The sequence below is a fragment of the Loxodonta africana genome, chromosome 5 (genome assembly GCF_030014295.1).
Source record: "Loxodonta africana isolate mLoxAfr1 chromosome 5, mLoxAfr1.hap2, whole genome shotgun sequence".
Lineage (NCBI taxonomy): Eukaryota > Metazoa > Chordata > Mammalia > Proboscidea > Elephantidae > Loxodonta > Loxodonta africana.
The window spans coordinates 153,340,174-153,352,493 of record NC_087346.1 but is presented as its reverse complement, the minus strand read 5'-3'; positions in this window follow the sequence as shown (position 1 = coordinate 153,352,493).

Here is a 12,320-nt window from a genome sequence, read left to right as displayed (position 1 = left end):
TGATAAGTTGACAGATATTTCTGTGGGATTCCATTCAATCTATAACAAGTGGTATGAGAGGCAATACAAGGAGGGGAGATTCTGACCTATCAGAACAGGAAGAATTGGCTGGTATGTGTGGATATGAGGTGGAGGGGTGGGGTGGTCAGTCCAGGCAGAAGGAGCAGCAAGGAGAAAGACTTAGGGGCGAGAAGGGGCTGGTGCATGAGGGCGTGAGAGACCAGGGTGGCTACAGCCCAGAGACTGGGAGAGACAGCTGTGGAGTAGGGCAAGGGCTGCTTTGTAGACAAGGTAAGCGTTGTGGGATCTTATCCTAAGAGCATTGGGAAGTATTCAGATTTTCTAAATTTGGTCGATGTGAGGGGAATAATGGTGTCAAGTCTTCACAAAGGTCTCTCCAGAGTTGGGTTGTTAGGGTTGGGGGAGGTGGCTGGATGGTGTCCGTGAGGAAGCAAGAAGACTGTACAAGAGTTGAAGAAGGCTTAGACCAGAGTGGGGCTAACCAGTTGCCATGGAGTTGACTTCGACTCATGGTGGTAACTCCATGTGTGTCAGAGTAGAGCTGTAGAGCTGTGCTCCGTAGGGTTTTCAATGGTTGACCTTTCAGAAGTAGATTGCCAGACATTTCCCCTGAGGCCATTTGCACCACCCCGGGACTCCAGGGTGGGGCCAGTGATAATACATTGCTCATAAGGTAGTTCCGAGGATCATAGGAGATGTCATAATCCAGGTGCATGGTGAACAGAAGGACATGTCAGCTACTGTTATCATCCAGCCTGCCCTGCCCTCAGACCTATCCTCTCTCAAACTTTCCAGGAACTCTCTCTGTAGTACAGTAGATTGTAAGTGAACTTTGGCTTCAGAGACACACCGGATTCTAATTCTGATAATGTAGCCACGTGACCTTGGGCCAATTATGTAAGTATGCTGAGCCATGATTTATTTTTTCATACAGGGAAATTTGAATCTTTCTTTGCAGGCCAAGTGCTACAATGAAAGAAGGTGCAAGTAAAGTCGGGCGCAGTGGGGCTGTCCGCTAAACCTTGTTGTTGTCAGCAGCTACTCCATGCACAATGGGATCAGACCATTGTGATTCATAGGGTTTTCACTGGTTGATTTTTCAGTGGATCATCATGTGTCTTAGTCATGTAGTGCTGCTATAACAGAAATACCACAAGTGGATGGCTTTAACAAAGAGAAGTTTATTCTCTTACAGTCTAGTAGGCTACAAGTCCAAATTCAGGGCGCTGGCTCCAGGGGAAGGCTTTCTCTCTGTCGGCTCTGGAGGAAAGTCCTTGTGATGCATCAGTCTTCCCTTGTTCTGGGAGCATCTCAGTGCAGGAACCTCATGTCCAAAGGAGGCACTCTGCTCCTGGCACTGCTTTCTTGGTGGTATGAGGTCTCCATGTCTCTCTGCTCGCTTCTCTCTTTTATATCTTAAAAGAGATTGGCTTAAGACACTATCTAGTCATCAGTATAACTGCCACTAATCCATCTCATTCCCCCACATCTCTATCAGTTTGTCATACTGTGGGGGCTTGCATGTTGCTGTGATACTAGAAGCTACACCACCAGTGTTTGGATACCAGCAGGTTCGCCCATGGCGGACAGGTTTTAGCTGAGCTTCCAGACTAGGAAGAAGACAGACTAGGAAGAAGGACCGGACAGTCTAATTCTGACAACAAAAATCCCCACAACTGGACCAATAAACAACATCATGATAAACAGATAAAAGGTTGAAGTTGTCAAGGGTTTCATTTTACTTGGATCCACAATCAACACCCATGGAAGCAGAAGTTAAGAAATCAAAAGATGCATTGCATTGGGCAAAACTGCTGCAAAAGACTCCTTTAAAGTGTTGAAAAGCAAAGATGTCGCCTTAAAGACTAAGGTGTGACTGACCGAAGCCATGCTATTTTCAATCGCCTCATATACATGCAAAAGCTGGACAATAAATAAGGAAGACAGAAGAAGAATTGATGCCTTTGAATTGTGGTGTTGGTGAAGAATATTGAATATACCATGGACTGCCAGAAGGATGAACAAACCTGTCTTAGAAGAAGTACAACCAGAATGCTCCTTAGAAGCAAGGATGATGAGACTGCGTCTTACACACTTTGGACGTGTTGTCAGGAAGGATCAGTCCCTGGAGAAGGACATCATGCTTGGTACAGTAGAGGGTCATCAAAAAAGAGGAAGACCCTCAACGAAATGGATTGACACAGTAGCTGCAACAATGGGCTCAAGCATAACAATGGTTGTGTGGCGCAGGTTCAGGCAGTGTTTTGTTCTCTGTCACTCAGGGCCACCATGAGTCGGAAATGACTCGACGGCACCTAACAACAACAACAACTATCCATCCTGTTACATCATAGTGATAGGATTTACAACACATAGGGAAATCACATCAGATGACAAAATGGTAGACAATCATACAATACTGGGAATCATGGCCTAGCCAAAGTGACAGATATTTTTGGTGGACACAATTCAGTCCATGACTCCAGGCCTTTCTTCCTAGTCTGTCTTAGTCTAGAAGCTCCTCTGAAACACCTGTTCAGCATCATAACAACACTCAAGCCTCCACTGACAGATGGGTGATGGTTGTGTTTGAGGTTCATTGGCCAGGAATTTTTTTCTCCTGGATGGAAAGCAAGAATTCTACCACTGAACCGCCACTACCCCCTCTAAATCTTGTTGTTGTTGTTAATTGTCATTGAGTTGGCTTCAACTCACGGCAACCTTACGTGTAACAGAACGAAACGTCACCTGGTCCTGCACCATCCTCACAATCTTTGCTGTGTTTGAGCCCATTTTTGCAGTTGCCTTGTCAATCCATTTCATGGAGTGTTTCCTCATTTAGGCTGACCCTCTACTTCATTAAATATGATGTTCTTTTCTAGTGGTTAGTCTTTCCTGATGACATGTTCAAAGAAAGCGAGACAAAGTCTCATCATCCTCTCTTTTAAGAAGGATTCTGGCTGTACTTCCTCCAAGGCAGATTGGTTCTGCCTTGGTCAAGTTGGTTGTGACCCTTTGTACAACAGAGGGAAACACTGCCCAGTCCTACACCATTCTCACGACCGTTGTTATCCTTGAGCCCACTGTTGCAGCCACTGTGTCAATCCATCTTGTTGAGAGTCTTCTTTTTCACTGACCCTGTACTGTACCAAGCGTGACGTCCTTCTCCACGGACTGATCCTTCCTGATAACCAGTCCAAAGTATGTGAGACATAGTCTCAGCATCCTTGGTTCTAAGGGGCATTCTGGCTGTACTTCTTCCAAGACAGATTTCTTTTTTCTTTTGGCAGTCCATGGTATATTCAATATTCTTCACGAACAGCATAATTCAAAGGTGTCAATTCTTCTTCAGCCTTCCTTATTCATTGTCCAGCTTTCGCATTCATATGAGGCGATTGAAAACACCGTGGTATGTGTCAGGTGTTCCTTAGTCTTAAAGGTGACATCTTTGCTTTTTAACACTTTAAAGAGATCTTTTGCAGTGGATTTGCCCAATGCAATGCATCATTTGATTTCTTGGCTGCTGTTTCCATGGGTGTTGATTGTGGATTCAAGTAAAATGAAATCCTTGACAACTTCAGTAGCATTGTTCTTTAGAATAAACCTTGAAATGTTCTTTTTGATGACGAATAATACAATGTCATTCCTTTCAATTTGTCATTCTTGGCATAGTAGACCATATGATTGTCGGATTCAAAATGGTCAATGCCAGTCTATTTCAGCTCACTAATGCCTAAGGAAGACTGAAGAAGAGTTGATGCCTTTGAATTGTGAATATACCATGGACTGTCAAAAGAACGAACAAATCTGTCTTAGAAGAAGTACAACCAGAATGCTCCTTAGAAGCAAGGATGGCAAGACTGGGTCTTACATACTTTGGACATGTTGTCAGGAGGGATCAGTCTCTGCAGAAGGACATCATGCTTGGCAGAGTACAGGGTCAGTGGAAAAGAGGAAGACCCTCAACGAGTTGGATTGACACAGTGGCTGCAACAATGAGCTCAAGCATAACAACGATCGTAAGGATGGCGCAGGACCGGGCAGTGTTTCGTTCTGTTGTGTATAGGGTCGCTGTGAGTCGGAACTGACTTGACGGCACCTAACAACAACAACAACAATGCCTAGGATATCGATGTTTATGTGTTCTACTTCCTTTTTAAAAATTTCCAATTTTCCTAGATTCATATTTTGCACATTCCACATTCCAATTATTATGTTTGCAGCTGTTTCTTCTCATTTTGAGTCACAGCACATCAGCAATTGAAGGTCCCAAAAGCCTTACTCCACCCATGTCATTAAGGTTGACTCTACTTTGAGCAGGCAGCTCTTCCCCAGTCATCTTTTGAGTGCCTTCCAACCTGGCGGGCTCATCTTCCAGCGCTATATCAGACAGTGTTCTGCTGCTATTCATAAGGTTTTCACTGGCTAATGCTTTTCAGAAGTAGACTTCTTCCTCATCTGTCTTAGTCTGAAAGCTCCTCTGAAACCTGTCCTCCAAGGGTGACTCTGCTGTTATTTGAATATTGGTGTCACAGCAACATGAAAGCCACCACAGTTCAACCAACTGACAGATGCATGGGAGAAAACCCTAAGGTTCTCTGTTTTATAAAAGGAGAAACTAAGCTTAAAACCCTTGATATGCATGACCAGGAAGAAAGGCCTGGAGATCTACTTCTGAGAATCAGTCAGTGAACACCCTATGAGATACAATGATTTGATCCATAATTGATCACGGGGATGGTGCAGGACCCAGCAGCATCTCATTCCCTTGCGCATGAGGTCGCCAAGAGTCAGGGGCTGATTTAGCATTAGCTAACAACATTCACGATCAACTGTAAATTTTTCAGCACAGTAGACAGCAGCCTTCATCACATGGGCTCATTATCCCTTTCTAGCATATATTAGCCAAGAAATAGCAAACACAGAGTTTTGAACTAGTAACTCTCCTCTCCCACAACAATGGCAGACATTATTAATTATCATAGCACTTACTCCTGCTGAAACCACACACAGCCTCAGTATCCTTCTTAACTCAGCACAACAAGCATTCACTGTGGCCCAGGGATCTGAGTGGCCAAATGAGGGACAACCGGCTTGTGCTCACTGCTGTCTCCATTATGTTACATGAGCATGGTGCAGTCTCAGCCCCTGTACATTTTCCCACACTGTCTTCTGTCCAAAGCACCCTTCTGCTTCCCTGCCATCTCCACCTGGTCCACTGGTGCCCAATTCAAACGTGTCTTCTTTCTAAGTTCACCCATTGCAGCCAGGCAGAAATCACGATTTCTTTATCTTACCCTCGAGCTCTGCCCCTCGGGCTGCTGGCATCTTGTCCTCACAAATGTTCCGTGACTCGGGGGAATTTAAAAGCGTAGGCTCGTACTATATTGATCTGCTTTTTTAATCATAAGAGACAGTGACAATAGCAGAAGAGGGAGAAATAAAAACAGGATCAATTTTGTCTCTGATGAGCTTCTAAACCATGAAGTCCAGCTACCCGAATCAGCAGAGGCCAGGCACATCTGAAAGCCTGGCATTCTTAAAATATGAGTGTGGAAATGCTCCTCGATGGCTACACCTTTTCTCCGTCTCGGAGGGGCTGACTCTTTCCTTATTGGTTATCCAGCTATGGCCGATCCCTGCTTCCATTAAACAGGTCTCTACACTCATCCACTCCACAAATATATACCAACAAATACATACAGGGCTGGGGCCGGGGACACAGCACTGGACAAGCCAGTCTGGTCCATGTCCTCATGGAGCTGGCATCCTTGTGGTGCTCTCTGAAATCTGGTGTAATGTCCACCCATGGTGTGATGTTCACTCATGGTGTGATGTCCATCCTAGTGTGATGCTTGCCCATGGTCCGATGATGTCTTCCCATAGTGTGATGTCTGCCGATGGTGGGATATCTGCCCATACTGTAAGGTCTGCCCATGTGATGTCTTCTCATAGTGTGATATGCGCCCACAGTGTGATGTCTGCCCATGGTGTGATGTCCACCCATAGTGTGATATCTGCCCGTGGTGTGATATCCGCCCATGGTGTGATGTCTGCCCATGGTGTATTGTCTGTCCATAGTGTATCGTCTGCCCATACTGTGATGTCCACCCATGATGTGATATCTGCCCATACTGTGATGTCTGCTGATGAGGTCATATCCACCATGTTCTTTCCTTGACAAGTTACACAAACCTCTTGTCCTTAAACCCTAGGTCTCATTTCACCCAGAATCCTGCCCTCCTTCTCAAGGATTTTCTCTCATTTGCTTCTCTTCTTCCCCACCACTCACTCCTACGCTATCCCTAGAGAATTTTCTCCTCCATAACCCCTTCCCTTCAAAAGTCTTTCATGCCCCACCCCCCCACCTCCACACATATCTACTCCATTTTTTGCCACTCCTGACCTACACACAAAGCCTTCCCCTATTGAGATTTTTCTCTCAGTCTCCACAGGGAAACACGTGGAGTATGGGAAATAACAAAAGCAGAGGAATCGTGGACTCACGGGAGATAGTAAAAGTACATGACTCAGTTGAAATAGAGTCATCTCTGACTCACACAGAGATGAGCCTTTTGCCCTTCCGCGATTCCTCTTCTTTCAGCCCAGACAATTCTGACACACAGGGAACTTCAGTGTCTCCTGTAGGGGTGGGAAGCAGCACAGACTCAGAATTTCTGATGATGCCAGGGAACTTGGCCCAACATTTAACTTCAGTGGTGACTATGCAGACCACGGCCAGAGCCAGTAATTTCAGCATTTTATGTGCCTTCATCATCACAACCCCCTTGTCTTTGTTCAAGGGCAACTGCTGGTGTTTGTGAGGTGCACAGGACTCTGGACCAGACTGCATGAGCTGGAATGCTGGCCCCTCTTGTTCACAATGACTTGAGGCAAGTGCCTTCACCCCTACGGGCTTCTGTTTCCTGTCTGTACATGGGGAAAAACGATGGTACCAGCCTCACAGGGGTGTTGTGAGGATTGAGAACAGCAGTTGGCACTAGAAATGCTCAATAACAAGTGGGGAATCAAGGCCCAGAGAGGTGAAGTAATTAGCCCAAGGTAAGAAAGAGGCCAAATAACATTTGAGCCCAGCTCCCTCTGCCTCATTTGCTCTAGGTGTGTTAGAGGCCACTGGCTTTCAGGAGAAGGGTTTTCTTAGTGCCTGACATGGAACCAGGACACATGAGAGGAAAGCTAGAGCATTGCTGATGACCTTTGATCCAGCAGGACTTGGGATCGCTTTGATGAGGGCTCCACCATCAGCCTCGGTGGGAACACCATCAATCAACGAATTTCTGAACACTGGTGGTATGGTGGTTAAGTGCCACGGCTGCTAACCAAAGGGTCAGCAGTTTGAATCCATCAGCCACTCCTTGGAAACTCTATGGGGCAGTTCTACTCAGTCCTATAGGGTCGCTATGAGTCAGAATCAGCTTGACAGCACTGGAATTTTTTGTTTTGGTTCTTGCACAACATCTATTGCCCTCACTGCGTTTAACATCTTGGCCCCATTCCCTGAAGGACACTGCTGACATGAGACTCTCTGAGGGCCAAGGCCTGGCAGCATTGAGGGGTGACTTATTAAGCACCCAGGCTCAGCTCCTTCTGCTGTGTCATCCCTGGTCCTGGCGCCCTTGGTCCTGGGCTGGGCCTCCCTCCACTGACTCATCAGAAGGCAGTGTTAAGTTCACCTCCCTTGTCCGCCTGCTGCCTGGGGCTCCCCTGGTTGTGCCCGGCCAGCTGTGATTCCCATGGCCCTGCCCTGGGCCCTTTGTACACTCTCAGCTCAGAAACACTCCTGCCTTTTGGGGGAACATTAGGTGTCTAGGAGGTCAGCACTGGGTCAGCCCGCAGGGGTCCCTGGCTTGCCCCTCTTACTCCTAGATGTTTGGCCTTGACCCTTTCTCGTACATTTGAAAAATGGAACAATAACAATAAGCCCCACTTTGTGGACTGGCTGAGAAGAATAAGTGAATGAATGAATTTGGGGGAAGGCTCAGCTCAGTGACTGCACTGGGGCACGCTGTTGAAAAGTGCTAGCTGTGACGATTAGACCAGTGCTCACGACTAACCCAATCCTTTAGATTTTCATAATTTTGCACTAAAGAAAGGAAATACAGCATAACTTCTACAAGCACAGAGATTAGAGCTAATTGGAAATTGCATGGCCCTGTACAAGTTTTCTTAAAATCTGAGTATTCGTTTCCTCATCTGTAAAAATTTTTAAAAAGCTGTTACCTGACTAAAAAAAATTGTATCAAATTTAAAAGAGATAATGTAAGAAATTTCTCAGCACGGTGCTGACAGAGTAAAAACAAATCAATAAATTGTTGTGCAAATTGTTAACATGCCTGGCTGCTAACCAGAAGGTTGGAGGTTTGAATACAGTCAGAGTTGCCGCAGAAGGAAGACCTGAAAACACTATGGAGCACCGTTCTGCTCTGACACACTTGGGGTTGCCGTGAGTCAGAGTCGACCTGGTGGCAACCCATGGTGGTGGGATGTGTGTTCATCATCCTTAGATAACGCTGTGTAATGGATTGAATTGTGTCCCCCCAAAATATGTGTCAACTTGGCTAGGCCATGATTCCCAGTATTGTGTGGTTGTCCTCCATTTTGTGATTATAATTTTATGTTAAAGAGGATCAGGGTGGGATTATAACATAAGGTCACATCCCTGATCCAGTGTAAAGGGAGTTTCCTTGGGGTGTGGCCTGCACCACCTCTTATCTTACAAGAGATAAAGAGAAAGGAAAGCAAGCAGAGAGTGGGGACCTCATACCACCAAGAAAGAAGTACCAGGAGCAGAGGGCGTTCTTTGGACACGGGGTTCCTCTGTGGAGAAGCTCCTAGTCCAGGGAAAGATTGATGAGAAGGACCTTTCAACAGAGAGGGAAAGCCTTCCCCTGGACCAGACACTCTCAATTCAGACTTCTAGCCTACTAGACTGTGAGAAAATAAATTTTTCTTTGTTAAAACCACCCACTTGTGGTATTTCTGTTATAGCAGCACTAGATAACTAAGACAACTATTACCATGCTACTGTTTTCTTCTACTCTAAACATAATTCTATATGGTGTTTCGATACTCTATACACTTTTTAAAATTGTGCTTTAGATGAAGATTTGCAGAGCAAATTAGTTTCTTGTTAAACAATTAAGACACATATTGTTTTGTGACATTGGTTGCCAATCTCACAAAGTGTCAACACTGTCCCCTTCTCAAACTTGATTTCCCCATTAGCAGCTTTCCTGTCCCCTCCTGCCTTCTCGTCCTTGCCTCTGGGCTGGGGTGCTCACTTAGTCTCTTTATGTTTTATGGACCAGTCTAATCTTTGGATTGATTTCAGTCTTCACGAGTGACTTCAGTATTGAGTTAAAAGAGTATCCAGGGGCCATACTATCAGGGTTTCTCCAGTCTCTGTCAGATGAGTAAGTCTGGTCTTTTTTTTGTGAGTTAGAATTTTGTTCTATATTTTTCTCCAGCTCTGTCCAGGACTCTCTGTTGTGATCCTTGTCACAGTGATCCTTATTGCATGCAAAAGCTGGACAATGAATAAGGAAGACCAAAGAAGAATAGAGGCCTTTGAATTATGGTATTGGCGAAGAACGAATATACCGCCAACCGCCAGCAGAATGAACAAATCTGTCTTGGAAGAAGGACAACCAGAATGTTCCTTAGAAGAGAGGATGGCAAGACTTTGTCTCACATACTTTGGACATGCTATCAGGAAGGGCCCGTCCTTGGTGAAGGACATCATTCTTGGTAAAGTAAGGGGTCAACAAAAAAGAACACCCCCAATGAGGTGGATTGACACAGTGGCTGCAACAGTGGACTAGAGCATAACAATGATTGTGAGGATGGCGCAGAACCAGGCAGTGTTTCCTTCTGTTATACATAGGTTTGCTATGAGTCAGAGCTGACTTGATGGCACCTCACAACAACAACAAGGCTGCCCTCAGGTGCAGAGAAACTAAACCACGGTTGCTTCTGCTCTCTCTCCATCAACACGGTAGCACTGCAGAGCTGCACTCCACTTCTGAATTTTACAGACTTGTATTCACAAGAGCTGGGGGAAGGGAGACACTGGGTGTCTTGGAGACCAGCATCTCCTATGGGCTTTCTGGCCTTTCAGAGATCCTTGCGTTAGAAGAATCTGGAAAGGGAGAAAATGATCTCTCGGTCCCTGGGTGGTACAAACGGTTTGCCCTCAGCTACTGACGGAAAGGTTGGGGGTTCAAATCCACCTGGCAGTGCCGTGGAAGAAAGACATGGAGGTCTGCTTCTGTAAAGATTACAGCCAAGAAAACCCTATGGATCAGCTTTACTCTGCAACACATAGGGTTGCCATGAGTCAGAATCAATTCGACAGCAACGGGTTTCCCTAGATCAACTGCGCTGTACTGGTCAGGAGCATTCTGAACGCATTTTAAGCAGCAGACTTATTGTATTACATACAGTATCCAGGGGCTGCTGGCCTAACCATGAAAAACATCACAGCGCAACCTCTCCCTTCCAGTAATAAAATCGCTTCCAGTTATCCTACCTTTGTGGTTTGAGTGGGATGGAGCTGCCATCCTTTCTGGAAGGAAATGCTTACAGAGTAAAATCTTAACTTTGTGACATCTCGGGCCCAGGTTTTCAAGTCAGGCACTTGTCTCTGTACGCTGGAGACTCAAAGCTCTGCCCATCATTTCTTCCTTTGGGAGTTCCAGCCCTGGGATCTGCTATTCCTCACCAGGACTACTGGGAGTTAATGTTCTTAGACCAAGGAACAAATCAACCAAGGGCTCCCGGTCCTGGTTCTTGGCAAACGTCTGCTTAGGCTTTTTATTAGAAAAGAAACCAGACTAATTGTGCCAAACACAGGAGCTGGACTTCCCTTTGCTTGGTTCCCAAGGAAGCAAAGAATGAGCGAGAGAGAAGAGCGGTGAGGGAGGCCAATATGGGCAGGGCGGAAGTGAGGCAGCCTGGAGAGCTGTCGAAATTGCCTGAGTAATATGAATCAAAACTATTAGAGACATACCACTTCTTTCTGCCCAAACATAGTCCTTCCTTTGTTAGCCTCTGCAAGGCAGTGGCTGTGATGAATAGGTGCTGTGGTTTGTAACGGGTGGTATATCCATTTTACTCAGTTGTGGCAACCAGCTTGTTTGGAAAATAAACCGAAGATTAAAAACCACACACACATTAGGAAGAAGATATGGAAAAAATGTTTAGAGTAGTTTCCAGGAATATGTTTGGTTTTGCTTCCTTCTACTTCTCTGAACTTTGCGGTTCAGTGGTAGAATTCTCGCCTTCCATGCAGGAGACCCAGGTTCGTATCCTGGCCAATGCACCTCAAGCACAGCTACTGCCTGTCTATCAGTGGAGGCGTGCGTGTTGCTGAACAGATTTCGGCACAACTTCCAGACTAAGATGGACTAGGAAGAAACGCCTGGCAATCTACTTCTGAAAGTCAGCCCACGAAAGCCCTGTGGATTGCGAAGGTCTGATTTGCATCCAATCATGGCAATGGCACAGGACGGGGTGGCATTTTGTTTTGTTGGGCGTGGGGTCACCATGAGTCGGGGGCTGACACAACCACAGCTAACAACAATAACAATCATAAACATACGTTATTTTCTAACGAAAACTAAACTTTATTTTCAAATAAGGTGATTACAAGAATGTGCGGTTTCCAAATCGCCTCCCAAGTCTTCGCCAAGTCATTTCTGCACTTTACTGGCTCCACAATCCTCTGGAGCCCATGACGATAATTTTTGTTGGTATAACATGTTCAGATATGCTTTGCTAATACCAAATCTTAAATATTTAATAATGACCACACCTTTTTACGAGATAGTTAAATAAAAAGACGAACTGCAGCTCAGCCTCTGACCAGGAGTATCACAAAGTCCACGCGAGGAGGCCTGGATGAAGAAAGCTTATTGTTAGCATTGACGACATACTTTCACATCTTGGCAATAATTAACACATTACAAACTGCTGTCTCCAAGGGTGGTGCTGATGTATGACTCGAAGGACTCTTGAACTTGCGGCTTCTAAAATCATTTCTTTTGACCTACTTCAAACTGGAAAATGCGCTATCTCAGAATCTGTCTCTTCAGAGTGGCTCCACCTTGAATTTGCCTCATGCTCTTCACCTAATTACTTGCCCTCCTCAGGAAGAGGAGAATCTGTATAGCTGTGTTCTTCACCTTGGTGTTGTTGACTGCTGTCATGGCAATCCCATGCACAAGGGAACGAAATGCCACCCGGTCCTGCATCACGCCACAATTGGTTGCGGAGCGACT